The sequence below is a fragment of the Balaenoptera ricei genome, chromosome 16 (assembly GCF_028023285.1).
Source record: "Balaenoptera ricei isolate mBalRic1 chromosome 16, mBalRic1.hap2, whole genome shotgun sequence".
NCBI classification, from domain to species: Eukaryota; Metazoa; Chordata; class Mammalia; order Artiodactyla; family Balaenopteridae; genus Balaenoptera; species Balaenoptera ricei.
Genome location: NC_082654.1, coordinates 6,876,021 through 6,902,219, shown reverse-complemented (window position 1 = coordinate 6,902,219; position 26,199 = coordinate 6,876,021). Strand labels below are relative to the sequence as shown.

The 26,199-nt window shown below is 39.0% G+C and overlaps 1 pseudogene; it reads right to left on the bottom strand.

The window, feature by feature from the left end:
- Positions 1-24,144: 24,144 nt before the first annotated feature.
- Positions 24,145-24,244, bottom strand: LOC132351358 (U6 spliceosomal RNA; annotated as a pseudogene).
- Between the last annotated feature and the right edge of the window lie 1,955 nt (positions 24,245-26,199).

The window sequence follows — 26,199 nt, the reverse complement described above, 5'->3', positions numbered from 1 at the left end:
CTACCTACATAGACAGATATAGCTATATCTACATCTTATCTATGGGGAGGCTGCACACAGAAAAAGCTGTCATGGTGAAGAGGTGCAGTCACTCACTCTGGCTGAGAGAGGGGGGTGTGTGGTATTTTGTGGGCGGCATAGTGACCTCGTTTTTGCCCGTGCTTAGATAAAGGTATAAAGTGGCCTTGCTTTGTCTCACTTAATCATGGTCTCACAATAACTGAGTTTGGTATCTGTGAGATTGGATCTCATCAGAGAAGACCATGGTCTAACTGTGAGAGCCAGACCACCTTCTGAATGTCAGGGCCGTCTTCTCTGGCAGTGGTAGCCTCCAACACCTCTGTCTGCCAAGTGCCTCTGCTGCATCTTTCCTTCCCCACCCCAACCCCTTTCCACACTCTATTCTTTGGAAGGAAGTCACAAAGTGCAGGGGTGGGAGTCATGCTCCACCCCCTTGGGAGGAGGATGTCCTTGAACTTTGAAATCTTTTTCACTTGAGCTGGTTTGAGTCGGATTTTGGGAACCCCGGACAGTTCTGATGAGTGTTCTCAGGCCTCCGTGTTCTCGTTATTAGGCCTGTTGTGCTTATTTCAGGTCCTCTTCTTTATGAAAACTTTACAACGAAGTCACCCAGGAGATTTCTTTGGAAACAGATTAAGGAAGACGATATGTCTGGACTGATGAATTGGGTTCTAGGTCTTTCCAAGGTTTCCTGTTGGCAGGTCCCCTGTATCAGCTAAGAACCAAATGTGCTCCTGGGAGGCTGGGTTGTCCATCATGCTCCAGACAGAAACTTACTTCGAAAATTCAACTTGAACAGAAAACCAAGTGCTACTAAATGTGTGTCCGTCTAGAAACAACAAGATGCCATACTAATGGGAGAAGAGTTTCGAACAAATGAATGAAGCAGCATTCTGGCCCTGAGCTGGAATGATCTGAAGAAAACAGATTGCTCTTGGAAAAAAAAAAAAAAAAAAAGGCGCTTTTGTTCTGCACTAGAAAAGATAGAGTTCTTTCACTTCAGCAGTCAGTTTCTATTCACCACAAGCGTTCTCCTGTGTAGGAAAATCAATAAGGACAATAAATAAATGGCAATCTTATTGAGGGCTGCTTACTAAGTGATTAAATGTTTCAAATCCCAAATACTTGCATGCTTCAGGGATACAAATCTAAATGAACATATGTAAATGGAATTAATGCTCAAATAATTTTCTAGTTACTTAGCACAAATGTGCAATTATTAATACTGCCATAATTTATGTTTGAATATTTATCGCCATTTTCCTAAGCATAAAATCTTTAATCTGCTTTTCTGACATAATTTGAAAATAGACCTGGGAATCTCTTTAATTATCTTTTCCTTTGTAGTGGAGAGAGAATAAAAGACCAAGAAAAGGAAGCCTTGCAGGAACACTCGTTCTGAGGCGAGGGGGGGATCATTTCTGACGTCTCCATTCCCCCCACCGGAAAGGGAAGCATACGGTCTTCCCAAATCCATGATGAATTTGGTACTGGGATGTCAGTTTATACTTCACTCTTTGTTGCAAAGACCATGCAAATAAGGGTTTTACAGGTTATTTTTAAGAAAGGTTCTTTGAGTTATAATGAGGTGCCTGCAGGAGGGATACAGTATGAGTCTTCTGACACATTGAGAGGAAGCCAGGAAGGTGTTTTCTATCTGCTCTTACCACCTCCCACCCCCCCACTCCCGCCTCGTGCTCCTTGGTGAGCGTGAAACCGAGCAGCACCCTGTGGGGCTCCTGGGCACGGAAGCCTGTCCGTGTCCCTCATTCCTTGTTCGTAGGGAACAGACTCCAGCCTCCATGACCTTCCCTGAGTCCCAAAGGGCAGATTCATAGGACAGGTGCTAATCAGAGAAGGGAGGGGATGCAGAGACAAGGGAGGAGCAGCCAGGAAACGATGGTGCAGCCTTGGGACAGGGTCCTGGTTCCCCCTCAAGGGATACACAGAACAGTATCTTTGAGCTCTTTATAGAACTAAAACCCCCAACACATGGAAGATGTCAGCATTCTTCATTCCAGAGAAGGCCAGATTATAGGAACTAGAGAAGCTCATCAAGAGATTACCTGAGACAAGATTAAAGGAGTGCAGGCCCAGCACACACCCTGATCTTATCAGCAACCCTGCCCTTGACCAATTGCTATAAACACTCCTCATCAAAACACACAGTTTTCAAGGGCAGGAGCTCACTGTCTCCCCCTCTGCCTGGCAAAGCAATAAAGCTATTCTCTTCTACTTCACCCAAAACTCTGTCTCCGAGATTCGATTCGGCAGCAGTACACAGAGGCCACGTTTTTGGCATCAAGCACAGGTGGGCCCTGAAGGCTACCTTCTTGGTCAGTCTGCATCATGCCTAATGCCAGCAGGGGTTCGTGTCCTGTTTATCACTCCCAGCCTGCAGTCACAATGCCTCAGCTTGAAAACTATGGTCCTTTAGATGCTATCCAACTGTTTTCTAGACTTTGATACAGGACAGAAAAGCCTCCATGCCCAACCTCTTCACCTACCCTTCCCTGCCTGCCATCCCCACTGGAAGGGAAATAAAGCAGACACTGAGAAAGGTCGAGAAGACAGGGGAATAGCCTCTTATATCTGCATCCTTTTTCTGAGAAAGAAGACTTGGGTCTGAATTCCCACTCACTTGCTGGATGATGTTGGAGAAAGTTATCTTTGAACCTCTGTTTCATCATCTCCTAAGGAAGGAGGGAGGGAAGGGAGAGGGAGAAGATGGAAGGACAGAAGAGGGAAGCAGGGAGGTGGGAGGAGAAAAGAGGAGTAACCTGGATAGTCTCTAAAGCTTCCTTCCAATGAGATTCTATGGTCCTGAAATTCCCAGATACTTCAATCCTTGTTTGCTATGCCTTCTACACTTCTCATGTGTCCTGCCAGCCTCATCTCTCCCAGGTACTGGCTGCACGGTGGCCATGGTCCCACTCTTTCGGGAAGTCCAACAAGTTAAGATTAGTATGCAGAATTGTCATTGTCTACAAGCCTCCAAAGTCCCAGGCACCTAAGGACTGGAGGAAGTGAGCTGGGTTTGGATGTCAGTGAGATAAATGTAGTTCTAGTTTAGTGAAAATTAAACTATACAGGATCAGGAAATATTGTTGACATTGACTTTAATAATAGAGAATGGAGAACCAGGTAAGAAGAGAAAAACCACAGAAAGTTGGTTTGGTTATAAAAAGTAAATAATACTGTCATTTATGGAAATTCTAATCATATCTCATTACTACACAGATACTTGTTATCTTGAAGTATATGTTAAATTGTTTAAATTTAAAAATGTGTATTATTTATTTTGAATTAGGCATTTCATTCACTTTGTTCAAAGTACCAAAGTTTCAAAGTGTGTACAGTGAAGAGTCTTCCTCTGACACTCTCCCTCAGGGATGCAGTTCCCCTTTTCAGGGGCAAACAACATTACTAATTTCTTATGTATCCTTGTTTATAAATGCAAATATATAGATTAAATATATAGATTATTTTTCCTCTCTTTTTACACAAATGATGGCACACCATAAGTTGTGTACATTTTATACCATTAAAAACATCAGCAGGTCACATGGGCTCAGCCTTCATAATTGCTCATTTGCTTAAGAAAAACTTGGCATATTTTGATTGTCATTGACTCTATTTGTTTATGTATATAATAAATACATGTACAGAGCTTACAACATGCCATGCCTTGTTCTCAACTCTTTATAAATATTAACTCATTTGATGCTCATCTACCCTGTGATCTATTAAAGGTACCCTAAAGGAGGACTCAGTTTATTTAATCAGTAGCTCTTGAGGGAGTTGTCCCACCCCCTAGGGGGCATTTTGGAAATTTCCAGTGGTGATTTTTGGTCATTACAGTGATTGGTTGGCACCACTGGCAGGTATTTTGTTCAGAGGTCCTGCAATGGATGGGATGGTCCCACTTGACAAAACATCATCCTATCCTTGGTATGACCTCTAAATGTCCTACTGCACATTCAGGTAGGTAAACACCCCACTCATGATTATCTAATCTTAGAATCCAGCACTGTTCAATGCAGAAGCACAAAATACTTTTTGCATGGTTTTCACATACAAAGCAATGTCCAGGAATGCAACAATGATGAAAACTGAGGGAAGATTGTATTTTGTTTCATTGTTCACTTTATCACGAGTGTTCCCCTATTTCAGAAAATCATATCACTGACAACAATTCACCTTATGAGATTTGAGTCCTCAATGCAGGACACCTGTATCAGAGCAGACCATGTCCTTGCTAAACAGTCCACATCACCAAGTGGCTCGGGCGCACTTTTTCTCTCTAACCATGATTTGGAATCAGGATACCTAGAGATAAGTGTCAGGATATGCTTTCAAACACTGGTCAAACGTTTTCAATTCAATAGACCATGACAACACCAAAACCAGGAGTCACCCAAGAATTGCAGAATGTGCGGGGCTGTTATCTTCGGACTCGCAGTGTGCCTTGCATTGCTCCTGAGAGAGCGCCTCACCTCTGGGCAAGTGGGAGCCTGGGGCTTGGTGCAGGCAGGACTTATAAAAGCCAGGGTGTGCGAGGGGGCAGGACCAATTATGTTTATCTCCCTGGCAAGAGTTGGCCCTGGAAGAAAAGAAGGACCCAAACATCTAGAGTGAGTGGACTGGAAAAGGGAACAGAAACTGTGGAATCAGGAAGCAGAGCTGAAAAGACTCTTGGAGAAAGCAAAGGTGGAGTGACCTTTGTGATAACCTGAGGGGGAACCAAGGAACAGGAGGGAGCTGCAAGGACCCCGGGGGTGGTTCCCCTTCCGGAACCAGCCTGGGATGTCAACCAACCATGAGGATGCACACGGCCACTTGCTCTAACTAGCTAAAGCCAAGGTTAAAGACTTCACAATCTGTTTTTGCAGAGGTGCTGGTGGTTTAATTACCATCCTCTACATGGACAATACTACTGCTTGAATTTGACAAAGCACTGGAGATAAAGGAAATGAACATTTAACTTAAAAAGACTGACAACTTTTTAATCGACTCTTTAGGGATTTAAACGTAGGATGAGCTATTTAGCCAGTAGTGTGTGTACATTTCTCGTAAATTTAACCTAAAAACGCTGGACTATTCTCCTTTAGTGTAAGATTGAAGATGAGGTTAACGTTCCTGGTATTTGCATCCCTACTGGTTCCATCTCATTCTCGCTTTCCTCTCCAATCCATCCTCAGCGTTCAGCAAGAGTGAATGTTTTTTTTAAATATACATCATCATGTCCCTTGCTTAATACCATTCAGTGGTTCCCCATTGAACTTAAAACCAAGACAAAACACAATTCCTTAGCATGATCTGTAAGTCCCTGCACAATCTGTCCCCTGCTTCCCTCTCAAGCCTCAAATTATACTGTTCTTTCCCTCACTGACCATTTTCCTGTTATATAGGCAACCATCACCTCTATTCATATGTTCCATAAATGTTCCAAGCCTTCTTCCACCTGGTGCCTTCCCATGATCTGCCATCTACAAGCTGGAGAACCAAGAAAGCTGATGGTGTAATCTAGTCCAAAGGCCTGAGAATCAGGAGTACTGGTGTCCAAGGGCAGGAGAAAATGGATGTCCATTTCAAGCAAAGAGCAAATTTGCCCTTCTTCCACCTTTTTTTCTATTCAGGAACTCAGCAGATTGGATGTTGCCCACCGGCATTGGTGAGGGTGGTCTGTCTTAGTCTGATTTAGATGCTAATATCCTTTGGAAAGACCCTCACAGATATACGAGAAATGTTTTACCAGCTATCTGAGCATCCTTAGCCAGAGAAGTTGACACACAAAATTAACCATCATACTGTCCATCAAATCAGCTCACTAAATACAATGAAAAAACAATGATCAACGACAGGAAGATACATCTGGGGGAATTTATTGAACTTTAGAAATAAAGAACACTCCACACAGAGAAAAAGACAAGTCTCTTTGAATGTGAAAAGTTAAGCTGGCCTCAGAGCTCAGGTCAGCAATATTCAATGCCAACAGACAGTGGAGCATCCATTATAGATTCTGAGGAAAAAGACATGTGACCCAAGTCTCTATGTGCAGCCAAACTGTCATTCATATATTATGACAACACAAAGACAGTCACAAGTACACAAGGACTAGGGAGATAAATTGCCTTTCTATGTGAATCAAAAAAGTCTGCTTAATGAAGAGGGGATGTAAAATAGGAAGCTATAGTTCTAAATGATTAAAGGTGGGCATTGAATCCACATAAATAAAGTTAAATAACATGGTAGTGATGTTATTAAATACAGAATATAAATTTATATGTAAAAATTTTTCATTTTTTAATGAAAAAATGAAAAATTTTACAAAAACTGTTACAAAGAGAATATAAATGTTTCATGCAAAAATAAAAACATAATGATAATAGACTGAGATTTAAAAATATATACCAATTAAATATACTAGAATGTACCAATTAAAATCAGGAAGAAAAGAAGTGAAGCAAGCAAAAGAAATGTAAGGGTACTAATTTCATCATAATGTTTTCATTTTCTAAATTGAGAAATGAAGAAAGATTTTAAACTATTGTTTAAAGTTGCAAAGGTAGCCATTTGTTAGAAATTAAAACATATTGTGTGTCTTCTATATGCCTCCCAGGGCAATAAACAATCAAAAACAAGCCAAAATATATAGTGAAAGAAAGAACACAAAGAAAAAAATCAAGGAAACAAAAACCCCAGAAAACATTAAATAGAATTACAAAATTGAAATGAAACGTAGTTATTATAAAATTCAATGCAAATGGAATCAAAAACTAAAGCCAGCTATATGTCCTTAGTGACGAACTTTGAAAGTAAAAGAATGGCCAAGGATACACCAGGCAGCTGCAAACAAAATAAAAGAAAGCAGGGTTTGCAATATTAATATTAAGTTGAATTCAAGGAGAAAAGTATTATAATGCTGAGGTACAAAATTCAAAATTAAAATATACGTTTTATTCATTTTTATATACCGAAATATATAGCATCTAAATAGATAAAGTAAAAATTGCAGGAAATAAAAGGATAAACTAATTGAAACAAAATAGTAAGGGGAGACTTTAACACACTTTTCTTAGTCACTAGTGACTTCCATAGACTAATATAAGTAAATAAACAGAAACACACACACACACACACAAACCACTGGATCTCATATAATTAATAGCAATTTCTTTTTAAGTGTCCATATATTTTTCAAAACTTGGGTAACAGATAAAACCTCAGCAAATTCTAAAAAAAATAAAAGGTACAGATTTTCTGACCATAATTCAATAACAGTAAAATTGAATAGCCAAGGAGAACAATAAAAATAAAAAGCTCTCTGTGGGATTTCCCCGGCGGTCCAGTGGTTAAGAATGTGCGCTTCCACTGCCAAAGGTAAGGGTTCAATCCCTGGTCAGGGAACTAAGATCCCGCAGGCCTTTTGCCCCCCCCCAAAAAAAGCTCTCCTCTATTAGTAAATGTATAAACATCTCCTAAACTACTCTTAAGTCAAAGGATAAATCAAAACCATAAATGTAGAATAGCTAAAAATAATAACAGCAACAATGCAAAATAAATCCTAAAGCTGTACCCAGATGAAAACATGCATTTTAACTTCTTTCACTACCAATCATTAAAAAATGAAGCAAATGAATTAGGCACCCAAATCAAGTGTTTAGAAAAATAACAACAAAATATACCCAAACAGCAAAAGTAAGGAATTAATAAAGATAAATGCAGATATAAATGAATTAGCAAACAAAACTCGAAGAATTGATACCTAAAATCAAGAGCTGTTTCTTTAAGTGGAAAGAGAAAAACTCCAGAGTAAAATAAATAAACTACTTGATAGACTAATCAACAAAAAAGTGAGAAAGCATAAAAACACAAAATTAGAAATAAGAATAGAAAAATAACCACAGATACAAAGGGAGTTAAAAGAATTCAGAACAATATTTTGCACAACTCTGGCTAATACATTTGAAAACCTGAATGAAAAGTCAATCATTATATTTCTGTCCCCCAGGTTGCCAGCCTCCCTTGCCAAAGGGACATCTGCTGGGGGCTTTTGGGAAAGTGTCTGCATTCCAGATAAAGGACAAACATGGATGCCGTAGCCCTTCCTCTTTTTGAACACAGATGTACTCCCAGGGATGCTGCAGTTTCCTTGTAACCTTGAGAGAAAAGCGGAGACTCAGACGCGGGGCAAGGTTGAGTCACCGAATGAACTAACACCTTCTACCTCCAGGCTTCCAGTTGTTCATTTATCATTATGCTAGAAGTTTTAGTCAATGTAATTAGACAAGTGAATTAAATAAGAAATATAAACAATAAATAGGAGAAGGAAAATTATCATTATTTTAGATGCTATGACTGATAGAGCACCTGAGGGAATGAACTAAAAAATATTATTAAATATATAACTTAATAAGGCAGCTTGCTACAACATTAATATACAAAAATAAATGGCTTTATCACTTAAATACAATCACTAATTAGCAAATATAATGAAAGAAAATATTGGGACTTCCCTAGTGGTCCAGTGGTTAAGACTCTGCGCTTCCACATTAATTCCAAGAAGCAAGGCACAAGGCTGTTTTCACACCCCTCTATACAATAAGGTTTTTTCTTTTTAAAAAAAAAAAAAAAAAAAAAAAAAAAAAAAAAAAAGACTCTGCGCTTCCAGTGTAGGGGGCACAGTTCAATCCCTGGTCAGGGAACTAAGATCCCATATGCCAGACGGTGTGGCCAAAAAAAAAAAAAAAGAAAGAAAATATCCCATTTATAATAGCAGCAAGTTGATAAAATAACTAGGAACACATTTGGAAAAACAGGACTTAAGACTGCAAAAATTTACTAGATATATGCAGAAGTATGTGCCCAACAAATGGAAAATTGTCATTCTACTCAAAACCATTTCAAATGTTCATGTATTATACCATAAAGAAATCTCAGTTCTCAAAGGTAGAAATCATAAATTCCACTTTCTGACTATAATTGTTAAACTAGAAATTAGTAACTCTAAAACTTTGGACATTAAAAATTCTTTTCTAGATAACATAATTAAAAAAGAAAATTAAAATTAAATTATAGACTATTTAGAAACTGACAAAAATCAAGACACTACAAATCAAAGTTATTGAGATGTGGTCACAATACTATTGAAAAGAAATTGTATTGCCTTAAGTACATTTATTAGGAAACAGTGAAGACTAAAAATAATAAATGACTAAGCATTTTTTAAAGAATTAGAACAAAAAATCTTAAAATTTGTATGGAGACACAAAAGACCCCAAATAGCCAAAGCAGTCTTGAGGGAAAAAAACGGAGCGGGAGGAATCAGATGCCCTGACTTCAGATTATACTACAAAGCTACAGTAATCAAGACAATATGGTACTGGCACAAAAACAGAAATATAGATCATTGGAACAGGATAGAAAGCCCAGAGATAAACCCACACACCTATGGTCAACTAATCTATGACAAAGGAGGCAAGGATATACAATGGAGAAAAGACAGCCTCTTCAGTAAGTGGCTGTTAGAATGGTCATCATCAGAAAATCTACAAAGAGCAAATGCTGGAGAGGGTGTGGAGAAAAGGGAACCCTCTTGCACTGTTGGTGGGAATGTAAATTGATACAGCCACTACGGAGGACAGTATGGAGGTTCCTTAAAAAACTAAAAATAGAACTACCATATGACCCAGGAATCCAACTACTAGGCATATACCCAGAGAAAACCATAATTCAAAAAGACACATGCACCCCAATGTTCACTGCAGCACTATTTACAATAGCCAGGTTATGGAAGCAACCTAAATGCCCATCGACAGACGAATGGATAAAGAAGAAGTGGTACATATATACAATGGAATATTACTCAGCCATAAAAAGGAATGAAATTGGGTCATTTGTAGAGACATGGATGGACCTAGAGACTGTCATACAGAGTGAAGTAAGTCAGAAAGAGAAAAACAAATATCGTATATTAATGCATATATGTGGAACCTTGAAAAATGGCACAGATGAACCTGTTTGCAGGGCAGAAATAGAGACACAGACGCAGAGAACAAACGTATGGACACCAAGGGGGGAAAGTGGCGGGGGCAGGGGGTGGTGAATTGGGAGACTGGGATTGACATATATACACTAATATGTATAAAACAGATAACTAATAAGAACATGCTGTATAAAAAATAAATAAAAGAAAATTCAAAAAGAAAATTTATTTAGGTACTCTGCCCTCAAAAAGGTGGAGCATAACTCCCTACTCCTTTCGTGTCAGATAAGTAGGGTAACTTCCTTCCAAAATGTACAGAATGGAAAGGGGGCAAAGAAGAGTAGCTTTACAGTGGAGACCTTCCAAGTACCACCTCAGCCAGGTAGTCAAGAGAGCAGCATCCACGATCATAAATCATGTGGAGAAGATGTCCTCTTGACATGAGGTGATGAACACGGCCCTTTACCTCTATGATCTTCCTCCCAGTAACCCATAACTCCAGTCCTATCATAAAAAAAAATCACACAAATTTCCAGATAGGGGCACCCAACAAGATGCCTGATCTACACTCCTCAAAACTGTAGAGGTCATCAAAAACAATGAAGTCTGAGAAACTGCCACAGTCTAGAGGAGCTCAAGGAGACACAAGGATTAAATGTCATGTGATGTCCTGGATGGGATCTTGGAACAGATAAAGGACATTGGGAAAAAACTAAAGGAATCTAAATAAACTATGATCTTTAATAAAAAGGTATCAATATTGGTGTTTTAATTGTTACAAGTGTGCCATACTATGTTAACGATAGGAGAAACTGGGAGCCAGGTATATGGGAACTCTCAATCTTTCTGAAAACCTAAACTGTAATAAAAAGTAAAGTCTATTTTAAAAAGACTGGTAATTGATGGAGCTAGGATATGGACAAAGCAGCTTGACTCCATTGCTCGTACTATTAACAGAAAATAATTTTCTAGAAAAATAAAAATTATCACAATTTTCTTAACAAAGAGAATAAAAAAACCTAGATAGAACACTAAGCTCAGATAAATGTAACAGGCTGTCAAAATTGTATATCTCCACTTTTCCTCCTCCCTACAAAAAAAGGCAACAGGCCTAAATAGTTTAATAAACAAGTTTTCTTCCAAAAGAACCAATGACTCCTGTGACATTTATGTTGTTCTAAAAAAAAAAAGGATGGAAGTTTTCCCAACTCATTCAAGAGAGCCAGTATAATCCTCACACCAAATGGGACAAAAACAGCAGACACACATACAATAAACCAATGCTATTTATGAACACATATGCAAAATTTGATGTAATAATCAATTTTATGCTGGGGAAGAGCAGAGGTAGGCCATGGTGTTACCAGAGAGGCCTGGGGGCTGCTGCTGTTTAGCAACTAGTATGGAACTAGTTCAATACTTAATAGCTTTCCTTATATTCTGGCTGACTGTCAGCCCTGGTATCAGCCCCTTTATGTTGTGTATCTGAGCATACCTGTGTTTTCAAGTCTGTAAGTACAAAGATCAGGGGCTGGAAGGACACAGACCAAACTGCTAACAGGGGTGAGAGGACTGAGACCAGAGCCATGGCTGGTAAAAAAGGGAACTTTTGCTTTAACTCAATAATCTTCTGTTATTTGGGGAGTACAAAACTTGCCCTAACAGATATTAAGATATATTATAAAGCTCAGCATTTAAAAAAGTGTCATACTGACTCAGGAATAGGTAGAAATGTCAGTAGATCAGAATACAGTGTCCAGAATAGACTTGAGCATATATAGAAATTTAATGCATGATAAAAGTGGCATTTCAAATCAGTGAGGAAATGATGGATAACTCAGATGTCTAGCCATTTGGAAAACATAAAGTTAAATCTCTATCACATTGTTTACATTGAAATAGATTCGATGCTTCAAAGATTTAAATGTAGACGTATAAAACCATGAAAGTACTAAAAGAAGTCATGAGTGACTTGTATAATACTGGCATGGGGAAAGCGTCTCTGATACGGCAAGGAAGCTAAAACCCACCCAAAACCAGACAGTTAGGCTCCCGAAAAATTAAACACATTTGCACAATAAAGAATACCATTAACAATCAAAGATAAAAGATAAGCTTGGGAACGTATTTGCCACACATGTAGGATAAAAATGTGTATGCATTGTAAAAAAATAAGAAAAAGTGAAAATCCCAAGACAAACTGGAAAGAGGAAGTGGTGGAAGGAGAAACAGGCAAAATCCTGCTGGAGTGCCATTTAGCGATTCTTCCTCACATATAAAACATGCATGCTCTTTGGTCTAGGCATTCCACTTCTAGGAATCGATTCTCTAGACACACTCATAGGAATTGTGGCATTGTTTGTAATAAGAAAAAAATGTAGAAAAACCAAATGTACACTATAGGGTATTGATGAAAGAAATGGTAGTATATCAATACAATGAAATACTCTGCAACCATCAAAAATAAAAAGATAAATCTAGGTGCACTGACATGAAAGTCTCCAAGATAATTATTTAAGTGAAAAAAAGTTACATAGCAAAGTGGCCACATTTTTATAAAATAATTAGAATACATACATTTGCATAATTATAGAAAAGGATCTTGGAGGAGTATATACCCATCTGGATACAAGGATGATTTCTGAGAAGTGAGAAAAAAGTGGAGCGGAGACATCTCTATTCTGCTTCTTACACTTATGCATAGTTTGAATATTTTTACAGTTTGCATTATACAATAATTAAAATTCAAAAATAATTTTAAAATTGTTAAGATTCTTTTCTCCCTTCCATCTTCTGCATTATTAGAAAAATAAAATTTCTAGAACAGAAAAAGGCGATCAACCTCATTGATTAGTCAGCTGAAGGAGTTCAGCGTCACAGGCAGTCTCAAATTTTCAGCCAGAGTGCTAGTTCATTCATAAAGAACATTCAGAGATGGGATTAGGAGGAGAGCCCCAGGGAAAACCATCACAATCTCCCCTACAAACTGGTCCCTAGTCCTTCACTCTCCAAGCAGACTGATGGCATTAGCCAGGGACAATGAGTGGAGAATAAACAGCTTTGGACAGGAAGCTGCCATTCTGAAAGGAAACTTGGCAGGAGAACTGAACGAATGGAAGCTTTGTGAAGTGAAGAAAGCCCACCAGCTGTGGAGCACTGCTGACGACTGTGGTGTATGAAGAAACAGTGGGCTTGAGAGTCATGACATTTGTGTTGAGGATCTCCATTGATGCTTGAGTTAGAAAATCAGATAATCTCTTTGAGCCTCGTTTTCTTCATCTGAAAAATGGGATGAATGATACCCATCTCCCAGGGCTGTGATGAAAGATTAAATTTAAATATGTGTATGGAACACTTTGTCAATAGAAAGACAGTGTGCATGTGAAAATCGTTACTCCACTACGTGTGGAATGTGTACGCCAGTAGAAGGCAGTGGTGGGACCGTAACTCTCAGCCCATGAAGATAACGCACCATGGAAAAGCTAGGGCTGCTGGATGAAATACAGGATGCCCAGCTGAATTTGACTTTCAGATAAACAATAAATACTTTTTTAGTATAAGTATGTCCAATGCTAACCGAGCACAAGTTAGCATTTAGTTTTAACTGCTTTCTAGTGTTCTCTCCTCATTTCAAACAAATTAGACACATCTCCCCAAGCATTTTGAAAGCTCTGTGGGAATACAGATCATATCATATATTTATCTTGGATCCTCCAGGATGCTTGAACACTGTCATGCACGTAACTAGTGCGAAATAAATGACAATGAGAGCAAGGATTTGGTTTGGGTGTCATTAGTTCCACTAATACCTTCAGGGCTTGAAAACATATGCTAATATCCTCAGGGTCCTGCCTCTCATCCAGCTGCCCGAAGCCTGTGAATCAGCTAGGGTTCACAGGCTCAAATACTGGCCCATTTCTGAGTGAAGGAAAGAAGGTCTCAGAAACTTAGTATGATATAAATGGCACTAACCTCATTCTTATCTGCTCCCATACCACTGCATAACTTTGGTGTGACTTGGGTTACCCACACTTGGCTTAAAATCTTAAATTCCTCCTATACTCTGTTTTAGTGTTGCGACTTGGTCATGTTTCACTAAGAGATAAATAGAAAATTTTAGACTCTTTTTGCTTTATTAAAAAAGAAGAAAGATAATTTATACCTTTAAACATGGAAACTAACTCAAGTTTGGCTGGGTTTTAGGCTACCAGATTTTGAAAAGAAGGCAGCCTTTCCCTGTCCCTGTCATTCTTCTTCCTTGGCTCTTTCTTGCTGAAGTTTTCAATGAGGTTTTGGAGCTGTCACAAATGTCCCTGGGTTAAAAGAACATATTAAATCCGTGTTTGGTTAGAAGAAGGGAGAAAAACCAAAGAATATAAGAGTTACTCTATCCATAGCCAAGATGATAATCTGGATGCACTCTGCATAACACGTGGTGTTTTTTTTTGTTTTGTTCTGTCTTTTAATTTTTTTGTTTTCTGAGAGAAGATACAGAACTTTCTCTGGAATTCTTTGATGAAATATACACTTGAATCACACAAAAAGAAAATGTGACGAGGAAATACTTTGCATACCGAGTTGTGGCCATGATTATGTAGGAGTGTACACCATTTCCAATTAAACAAAGAAATAGGCAGTAGAAAACACTTTCTGAAAACCAGAGAGTCTCTTTGAAAGAAGAGTGGAATTTGCACTCTACCTTATTCATTAACGTTAGAAACTGCCATCCCTTTAATGAGCAGCCTGAGGGCGGAGAAAGTGTCTTGAATAGCTATATTCCAGGGAGCACTTGGCATCGTCACTGAAACATAATGTGGGATCGCAATTGTGTGGGTTTTTTTCCCAGTGAATAGGAAGTGATCAAAGATAACATTGCCTGAGAAAGAATTAAAATAGTGTAACATTGCATCAAGTTATAGCCAATGCCAATCATTATATGGATGAATGAACAAGATCCTTTAAATAATGGTATAGACGTGCTGTGGCATTCAAAATATAATGACCAACTTCAGTGGGGTTTAAATAAAAACGCGAAAGCATGTGCCCACTCATCTGGCCAGAACATTGAAGTATAAGCACGTCTCTTTAAATAGATCTGTAAGCCACATCCTTCATTTACATCATCTATAAAACATTGGACTACAGGAAGTAAATTAATTCAAAAAAACTGCCTTAGGAATTTTATCTGAGCAATGGGAAATGTTATCTACTAGGAGACTGGAAAAAACTAGGGGCACAATCAGAAAAAAATAAAGTAAAAAGGACTTCTATAATTACAGTGTGATCACCTTTCCCTCCGTGAAAGGACAGGAAAGGAAAGCACAATACAGGAATTGAATTCATCATTGTGTAGATGAGAGTTCCTGGCATACAATGCTAGACGGAGCTATTTACTGGAAGAAGTGTTGGTTTATTTACATGCTTAACAGCACCACCTTCTAGCTTCGGCCAACTGACAAATAACAGCACAGCAAGGAAGAGAAAGAAAAGGCCATCGTCCCTATTCCAGAGAGAATCAGAACAGAACAGACAGGGGCTGTCACAAATCCATACATCTTGACCCGTCATTATAAAATGGAATGTCCAGCTTCTCCAAACATCTCCAAAGAGATAATCTTTCCTTTTTCAGTAACAAGAATCATAGCAAGGAAACTTGACTCTGCATCCAAAAGGAGGGATGAGAGAGGGGGAAAAAAATCGATACTCGCCTGATCTCCATAGCACAACTCTTTCAAAAAATGAGAAAAATAAAATTTAATCTTTGTCAGAGGACTCATAAATAAGGCCAAATGCACCCTTGTGCACTTGACTAAAACAAAGGTGCAAAATATCTGATTTGATGAACAAAGATTGGCTGATGAATGGAGTGAATTGTTTTAATACAGTACACAGGAGATCTGAATAAAGAGATCAAAGGAGACCAGAGAGCACAATGCACCCACAATTGCAACTGCTCCCCAGGGAGTGACAAGAATACAATTGGAAGATTTTGCTCAGAGAGATACTACCACTGATTCTAATCTAGTTGTCTATGCTAATCAAGGCACAGCCTTTGAGCTTCCTCTAAAAGTTTCCACTTTTTTAACTTAGAAAATAATGCTTGAACTTTCAGTTGTTATATATAAATTCTGACAGGTTTCAAGAGGGGAAATGAGGGCAGGAAAACAGAACATTCAGGACATTGTTCTAGTCTTTTTATTCCTTGCTATGCAAGCTTCGGCAAGTGATTTTTATCTCTGGGCAACGATTTCTAAATTTTACCTGTTTACCTTATTCTAAATATTTGTATTTAGCAATAAAACACACTACCAAAAAAAAAAAAAAAAAAAAAGGCTCATTTTTTTTTTCCCCTATTCAAAACAGACCTGGGTAGAGAGAAAATTCACATGAACTGTATTGATAGAGTATCTATATTTTTCTCTTCTTGTTTGACATTTAGTTTACTGAGTGGGATAAAGTCTATAAAGAGGTTATCTGGGTAACATTTACTTGTATTATTTTAAAATTTGTTAACAAGGCCATAGTTAATTGGACAGAGATAAAAAATGAACGTGCCCACAATTCTGTTTGAATTTCAGTGGAAGTGGCCCAAGGAATGATGATAAGCCCACAGTGAAGCAGCGCTTGGGAAGGTGGTGATGAAAATGGCGGAAAAAAGGGGTGGTGGTGGTCATTACCTTCCTAGAAATCGTTAATGCATCCTTCACAGATTAAAGCATTTAGTGTGTTCAGGGAGGGGCCTCACAGACGATAAGCACTCACCAAGGATGTGCCGCATGGGGGACTAAACCCCATGTGGCCATCTTACCCATGACGCGGGCTGAGCCTAGGCTGGGCCTAGGCCAGAGGCTAGGCCATTGCCTGGCAACCATTACCCAGCAGTCTTTGCCCTCCCGCCATTGTGCAGCAGCCATTGCCCAGCAGTCTTTGCCCTCCCGCCATTGTGCAGCAGCCATTGCCCAGCCGCCATTGTGCAGCAGCCATTGCCCAGCAGCCTTTGCCCTCCCGCCATTGTGCAGCAGCCATTGCCCAGCAGTCTTTGCCCACCCTCCATTGTGCAGCAGCCATTGCCCACCCGCCATTGTGCAGCAGCCATTGCCCACCCGCCATTGCCCAGCAGTCTTTGCCCTCCCGCCATTGTGCAGCAGCCATTGCCCAGCAGTCTTTGCCCACCCGCCATTGTGCAGCAGCCATTGCCCAGCCGCCATTGTGCAGCAGCCATTGCCCAGCAGTCTTTGCCCACCCGCCATTGTGCAGCAGCCATTGCCCAGCAGTCTTTACGTGTCAGTCATTACACGGTAGCCATTAACTGCTGCCGTTACCTGCCTTGTGACCAGGAGGTCACTGCCTCCTGCCACTGTGCAGCAGCCATTCGTGTCCGTCCCCAGTGACCCAACTGCAGCCGCAGAGCCACCCATGCCCCAGCTGCGCTCCCGCAGGAGGAGCTGGCTGCGGAGTCTCCCTTCCTGACCCAGGAATCCTTTAGAGCGGTAGGGCCCAGCCTGAGGACCCGGGGCCACTGTTCCCTGAGGAGTTCTGGCAGTCAGGCCCCACCGGGGTGTATTCACAAGGGATCCCAGGTTCTGAGGGGGATGAACTCCTTGGGAGGGAGAGAAAGTGACTTCTCACGTGGGCAGAGGCTGAGACCGAGTGACGCCTGACCACGTGGGCAGTTGTCCAAGGCTCCAGCTTGTAAGCAAGCACAGGAAGGTCTGGATCCTTCTAGAATTCTAAAGAGAGTCAGAGATTGTTTTATTTACCACTATGCATCTCACTTCTGGGGTTGGATGATTTCTTTGAGATGCTGATTTTGGTAAGATTATCTGCTTAAGGGGGTAGATTAACTATAAACTTCTGACTTGCCCAAATAGGTGTGACCTCAGCCTGCCAATCCCCATCATCGGTGGTTGGCCCACTTCTGCCCTTCTTCCCTCCACCCCTTCACCTCTGCAGTGCTGTCTCACCTGTAAGTAGATGCCGGACTAAACAGTTATAGGATTGTACTCCCCGTAGAGGAAGAGGACTTGGGGGTTAGCAGGAGTGTGTCATTTTCATTTTACCCCAGCCCAGAGCTTTGTCACTTGGCTGTGGTGGGACAAAACCCAGGTCACCATGAACTCAAAGAGAACTTGGAGCAGAGTAGGGCCCCAGAGCAGCAGGAGACCTCAGTCACAGCAGCTGGAAAGGAAGGGAGGAACATGGCAAATAGTGCAAGGGCTTCTCGACTCCGTAGGGGGTAGAATTAGAGAAATCTGTTTTGTGACTGTCATTGTGACTCTTTTCTCCCCAGGCTGGGTGGCCTGGGAAACATGGAGAACTGAAGCTGCTGTGGTACCTCAGAACTTGGACGTTTGACAGAGAAGTGCTGGCAGAGAGACTGCTGGCTTTGGGAGTCATTTTGTAAACAGGCCCCTGTTTGTGCAAGTGTTTGTGGAAGGTCTTAACATTCAGCTTCTTGTGCAGAATGGGTGACTTAGGTTTCAGAACCCTGGACCAATCCAAGGCACCACACATTCCCAAACTCCTATGAATGAGCTCGCCAGACAATCTGAAGGGGTAGACAGACTTCTATGAAGAAATCAACCAGAAACTGGATTGTTCCTATTAATGAAATTTCTAAATCCATGACAGACCTAAATACACATCATGGACCAGAACTGTATCCTAGAATGGCATAAAAAGAGGAAAGGTTTTGGGTAAAAATATGGCACTTCCATCCTGGAAACAGAATTTCATCTTGGAAGCTTAAAGTTCCAAGCTTTAAACATTAAAGTTACAAGCTTATCACAATATTTCCAGCGTTGACTGATTATGCAAATAAAGTGGTGAATTTATCATTTCATTTTTAAAAGAAAATGTTCTACATCATTTACATCCCTTGGGTTAGGTCGATTTTTTGGTTTTGTTTTGTTTTTTACATTTTTAGGAGAAGGCATTTCTAATGAAAATAAAATTCACGAGGAGAACTCCGTAAGCTCTAGCCCCGAGAAGATTAGCTGCAACTACAAAATAGCATGCCTGACAAGGTTACTTCAAGTTTGTGTACATCCTATTCTTAACACTGTATTCTCTAAAATCGGTGATCTTCAAACAGGAAGAGTGAGACAGAAAAAGTGGAGGGCATGTTGCAATTTCCAGGGTAAACTCCATAGTGTGCCAAAGAAAGATTATACTTTAGACTTAATACTTTAATTTTTTTAAAGAAGTACTTTTTAAAAAATAATATTTATTTACATCGTTGCACCAGGTCTTAGTTGTGGCAGGTGGGCTCCTTAGTTGTGGCAGGTGGGCTCCTTAGTTGTGGCAGGCGGGCTCCTTAGTTGTGGCATGCAAACTCCCAGTTGCGGCATGTGTGTGGGACCTAGTTCCCCGACCAGGGATTGAACCCAGTCCCCCTGCATTGGGAGTGCGGAGTATCATCCACTGTACCACCAGGGAAGTCCCTAGACTTAACATTTTTGTAATACAAATTACAGAAGTTAAAGCTTGACAAAATCTTTCTGGCTTATGGAGGATATGCAAAGGTTAAAGAGGAAAAGTTAAATTAATTAAAATAAAAAAGACTGAGGAACTATCTTAATACTGAGCTGGTTTGAAGAATTTATCTACTAAGAAGAAAGGTGGAGAAAATAACCATGTGAAAGCATAAAATATGGTATAGACTGATGGAAACGTCCTGATATCTGAATTAAAAATCAACATTGCATTAAAAAACTTCAACCATAGATGTTAAATGATAGATTGTAGATTTCCAAAATTAAGGGACTAAGATGATTAAATTCACCTTTTCATCCTCATTTTTAGACCAAAATAAACTTAGATTTAAATTTGAAAGCACACAAGTGTTCAGGTCCTTAATACTGTGATTTCATTCTGAATAATTGCCTTTTATTTTTGATGCCTATTGTGTCTTTACCTCATGTCACAATTTAATCTCTCTTTAAACATAATTTAATGCCCAATTTAATCTCAATATGACAGCCAATAATTAAGAGAACTCATGTTGTGTAGCTTAATGTTTGGTTGTGTTGGTCATGTATATGTGTCATGTATGATATTGTTTCATACCATGCAATTTAATGAACAGCATCACTTGATATGTTTATTTCTAAAGAACAAAAAACCAAGCTACCATGTTTTGAGAGTCAAAGCATAGGTTTTCATGGTGATGTTGTGAACAGCAAGATATTTTATACACTACACTTTTAGTATTTGTACATTACATATAAGAATGTATACCTCTAGATTATGTGTATTTTACACATACAAATCTGAATATTATATGCACAAATATGAAATAACCATTTTGTAATTATAGTAATTACTTGGATTAATATTTTGTATCAGTGGTTTTCAACCTTCTTCCCCTTTTTATTCAGTGAAATCTTTCAAAGGAATTCTTATTTGGAAGCCCAATTTGCAAAACAGACAAAGGTGGCTCTGCTCTGATCAAAGTGTTTGTAGGGCCCAAGAGGCAGTAGCCTTTTAGGTTCGGTCTCAATGGCCCTCCAGCCCTTTCACAGGGTTTCTAGTTCTGGAACACTGGAAACCACTGTCATATATAATGTCCTACATTTGTAGTGGGCTTTTATATAGGTTACAGCGTTTCATCCTCATAATATTGTCAGTGTCATTCCATTTTGCAGATGAGAAAATGGGAAGTCAGATCAATTCATTTTCCCACTGCCACATAACTATTGAGTGATTAGACCTAGGACTTGAACTCTAACCCCTGACTCCAATGTTATTCCCGTTATTTCCTACTGTCTACAACAAGAGAAACATGCTCAGAGTCTCACCCCAAGTAGGATGAGATAGAACTCATGTAAAGCATTTTTCTTAATGTTGTCTCTCTTCAGCAGATATGACTGATGGTCTGCACATGGGTCACACCTCTGTGGTTTACCCAGATTACTGATTGCAGAGGCTGTGTGATGTGTGTAATTCCCAGCCCGTAAACCTGGCCCTTTCTCTCCCACTTGAGAAACTGTACTGGACTAGAAGGCATGAGGGTGATGTTATTATCTGGATCTATTTTTATTTATGAACAAGGTGAACAGTTCACAAATTTCAGTATTTTAATTAATGGTGGACAACAACTGATTTTCATCATCCTAGTTGAGAGACAGTATATCTAAAGAAGTAGAATTAGTGATCATCATCTTGAAAAATATTATTAGAATATAATAATAGAATCAAAAATTACCTTGGTGGGAGAAGAGACTCAGTAGGGGCCAAAGAAAAGAGGAAAATTAAGAAAGAAAAACAAACTGCTTGGGTGTAAGATGGGAAGGGTTTAGTATAACTGGAATTAATGTAGCAATCAGAATTATAACATTTAATACCAGTCAGTGATGAAGCACTTAATTTTGCATGTGGCAAATATATTCAATACTAGTCAGATGTTCACCAAATGAGCTTTCCCAGTTCTACATTTTTTCACTTCTGAGGATCTAAAAGGATCCTGTAATAGAGTAAGAAGGAGCTACAACTATCAAGGAAATGCAAAACAAAACCACAAGATATCACTTCACACCTGTTAGAATGGTTACTATCAAAAAGACAAGAAATAACAAGTGTTGGCAAGAATGTGTAGAAAAGGGAACCCACGTGAACTGTTGGTGGGAATGTAAATTGGTGCAGCCACTGTAGAAAATAGTATGGAGGTTCTTCAAAAAATTAAAAACAGAAGTACCATATGATCCAGCAATTCTACTTCTGGGTATTTATCTGGAGGAAATGGAAAAACTAACTGGAAAAGTTATATGCACCTCCATAGTCATTGCAGGATTATTTACAATAGCCAAGATATGGAAGCAACCTAAGTGTCCATCGATGGATGAACAGATAAGGAAAATGTGAGATATATATATATCATGGAGTATTAGTCATAAGAAAAGAAGGAAATGTTGCCATTTGTGACAACATGGATGGACCTTGAGGGCATTACGCTGAGTGAAATAAGTCAGATAGAGAAAGACAAATACTGTATGATCTCATTTATGTATGGAGTCTTAAAAAAAACCCAAAAACTGAACTCATAGATACAAAGAACAGATTGATAGTTGCCAGAGGTTGGACAGGAAAAATGGGTGAAGGGGGTCAAAAGGTACAAACTTCCAATTAAAGTCATGGGGATGTAATGGACAGCACAGTGACAATAATTTATAATATTGTATATTTGAAAGTTGCTAAGAGAGTAGATCTTTAAGGTTTTTATCACAAGAAAAAAAAGTGTGACTGTGTAGAGATGGATGTTAACTAGATTTATTGTGGTGATCATTTTGCAATATATACAAGTATTGAATCATTATGTCGTATGCCTGAAACTAATATAATGTCATATGTCAATTTTATCTCAATAACAACAACAAAAAGGAGCCACACCTTAAAATCCCTGAGAAAAAAATAGAATGATTTGAGTCTGGAGAAGGGAAAGCTGAGGTTTCAAGTGAACCAGTTTGAGGAGAGAAACATAAAAATTATGAAACCATCTTGTCTCAGTCTCTTGAAGGGCAGGATGAGACGTTTATAGGAAATAGATAAGAGAATTTTGCCACGATGAGGGTGGCAGACAAAATAAGGTGGGTGAACAAGTGAAGCTGCGAAACTCATTAAATACAGGAAAAGTTCTCACTTATCTAAACAATTGAAGTTTGTTCTTAAAGACAAAGGTACGGACCAATGAGTCCCTTTGGATCCCTTATATATGGTTTTATGACTCCTGTGGCCAACAGAATACAAGAGAATTTGTAGCAGAGGAATTATAGACATGTGGCAGTAGTCATGTCCCATGGTATGTTAATAGATGCTACGGGAAAGTTGGTTCTGGTTCAGATAATTTTGGGGAGTACCAGGTTTACAAAAGGTATACAAGTGTCTTCAGGACAAGACTTCTCAGAACCCTTGATATGTTCATGTACATTGTAAAGCTGTCAACACAAGAGAACCAGAAGCATTTTACAAACTTAGTTAAATAACCTTTTTTCCTCCCTTTTTATAACTCGCAGAACACTAGAGTTCTGGGGAACATAGTTTGAGAAATGCTGATGTACAGCACTATTTTTAAGCAAGGATGCATAGTCAGAAAGTTGGCAGATTGCTCCTAATTAATAAGAAAACTCAGTATGTCTGGGATCAAACTTAGTAATTTCACACTATCTTTCCCTACCCCAAATCACACAGAACTAGGGTTCTATGGAATGCCCTTAGTCCTCTGGGTTGTGCTGTTCTAGCCCAACTGTTTTTCCTCACCCAACACAACTTACAAATTCCCACCTTCCTTCGTTTAACAGACTTTCCCCAGTTAGAATGTCCCGCACTGAGCCCTTGCTAGACACAAATAGAGCACAGAGCTGGTGGCAGGAGAGAAAGAAGGAACTGAAGGATCCTGTCCTGAAGAAGCTTCCAGTCAACACACAGCCTCTGACCTGAAGCCTTGCCAATGTTTCCTCTGTGGATGTTATGTTTACACCTCTCTTATAACTCTTACTATATTGTGCTTTGTACAATAGTTATTTTAGATTTAATATTAATTGAGTACATTTTCCATGCCAGGCACTGTGCTCAGTGCTGTAGAGGACAAGAAAATGAGTCTTGTCTTCAGAGCAGTTAGCATTCAGGTAAAAAACAGTATGTTAGAAAAGTCGTCATTTTTTTTTTTCTTTTTTGACAAATTGACAAATACAATTGTATATATTAAAGTGTAAAACATGATGATATGTGTACATTTTGAAATGATCACCACAATAAAGTTAATTAACACATCTATCACACCCTATAGCTACCTTTTTTAAAAAAAAATAAAGGAGCTTCCCTGGTGGTGGAGTGGTTAAGAATCCGCCTGCCAATGCAGGGGACACAGGTTCGAGCCCTGGTCTGGGAAGATTCCACATGCCACGGAGCAACTAAGCCCGTGCGCCACAACTACTGAGCCTGAGCTCTAGAGCCTGTGAGCCACAACTACTGAAGCCCTCGTGCCTACAGCTCGTGCTCCACAACAAGAGAAGCCACTGCAATGAGAAGCCCGTGCACTGCAACGAAGAGTAGCCCCCGCTGCCCGCAGCTAGAGAAAGCCCATGTGCGGCAACGAAGACCCAACGCAGCCAAAAATAATAAATAAATTAATTAACAAAAAAAATATGGAATGTGAATTTGCATGTCATTCTTAATGAAGGGGCCATACTAATCTTCATATCATTCTAATTTTAGTGTATGTGCTGCTGAAGTGAGCACTAGTCATTCATTGTTAACACAAGTCTTAGGTCTCCTGACTTACGTAAAATTTTCCATTAGTTTTAGACATGTAAGTATACAGATACACCCTCATGGCTGTATTTTCCTTCACCACGCCCCTCCCAGCCTCTAGTCCCATACAGGAAATGAAAGGCTGTTTCCTAATATAGCTTCGAATACGTTTCTTTGTACACAGAAAGTGACCATGTCTAACATGCCCTGAACATATTTTTAAATTGATTTGAAGGAGAAGTAGGAAATTTAATATTAATGTTGCTCAATATTATATCCTTTTTTCTTTACAATCTTTTGGGTTTACCCTTTATTTCTTAGTTATTTTCTTCTTCCATATTTTTTCCACTTAAAGCTAAATAACACTATTTAGTTACTATTCCACTTAAAGCTAATAACAGGAAGTGAAAGTGGAAATATTTTAAAAAATAATTATCAGTATTACCCCTTAGAATTTTGCTTTATGAAAATATTTTTAAAGCTATTACTCATGTTGAAGTTTTAGCATTCATTAATATATGTATTTTGTGCAAACTCTACATTCCCGGTTTGGCTGTTATACACACAAATTAATGAATGTACTTTAATGAATTTGATTAATATGCAGCAGTTTAAGATCCATTTTGTATTATTAGTACAGAAATGTTCCTCATTGAGTGCTGCTGAATCGGAATGGTGTGTTTGCCTGGGAAGGCTGACACACACGCACACATGCACTTCACAAATAATGTAAAGCTAAGATTTTCGTAATTATCATAATTCACTCATTAAGATATTAGCAAACTGTCGCATCCACAAAAGATTCTCTATGCATGGAATTTTCCATCTTTTGCCTGCACCCAAGATATACATGCAGTGCCAGTGCCAGAGAGTGTAAATGGAAACCCTACTTCTGCATTTTATTAGCAAATTTTGCAAACTACAAACAGCTTGATTGTTGTATAAATTTATAGTTGTACTTGCACATTTGTGATGGTGGTTTTCAGCATGCAAGTTTTATCTAAGAGCTTTTACTTGGAACTGCACAGAGCAATTCCAAAACCTCAAAACTAAAGGAAAATAAAATTGAAGTGCCTTTACAATTGAGTGATTTATACATTAAAGTATTTTTTTTAAAACAAGATTAAAAATACTGTGCTCCTAGAAACATTCTCTCCTGGTAGAAGCCACTCAGATGGAAAATTTCATCTATTTCAAACTGATTTTTTGCCTGACTGACTCTCACATATTTTCCTAAAACCTGGTCATGGCAAATGATTTATTCTACTTTAACAATACTGTGCAAGTAGCCAGGAAGAGTCAAGTGCTGAAGTGGTAGAAGGCAGTTGTCCAATTAGGTGCTCAACTATATTTTGACTTTTTTATGCTTACACATACTTATTCTTTTCTTACCTTCTGATCCCCTACTCAGCAGCACTTTCTTCTAGATGAAAATATCTGCATATTTCTGTACTAGGAATACTTAGCCAAATCTGAACTATAGAATGCATTTTAGATCAAAATTCCAAATAAGGATAAGGTGGGAAAACCTATTTTCCTACAGTTTAAGAGCTAACAGAGGGAGCTCAGGTATGGTGTATAAAGGGTGCACATATTTTCAATGTCCTTCCCATAGTAACCCTCCCCCCTCCTTGGTGCAGTGCCATCTGTGCCACCACAATGCCCCTAGTGATGGGGATGCTCTGCATCTTATTAAAGATGAATGGTCTAAACGGAGCTACCTGGCTACAACACACAAGGCCATTCTTCACTTAGATAACTGATGCTTTTCTTCAGATTTTAATCTCTCTTAATTGAAAAATAACTTTTTCTTCAACTATTATTGTCATTGACTCACCATCCTCTGTGGCAACAGATATTCCTTTTGAAAAATTGATTTTAAAGAAAACAAACAGCATGCAAAATTTTCTTATAGAAACAATTGCTAGGTGAAAAAGTTAATG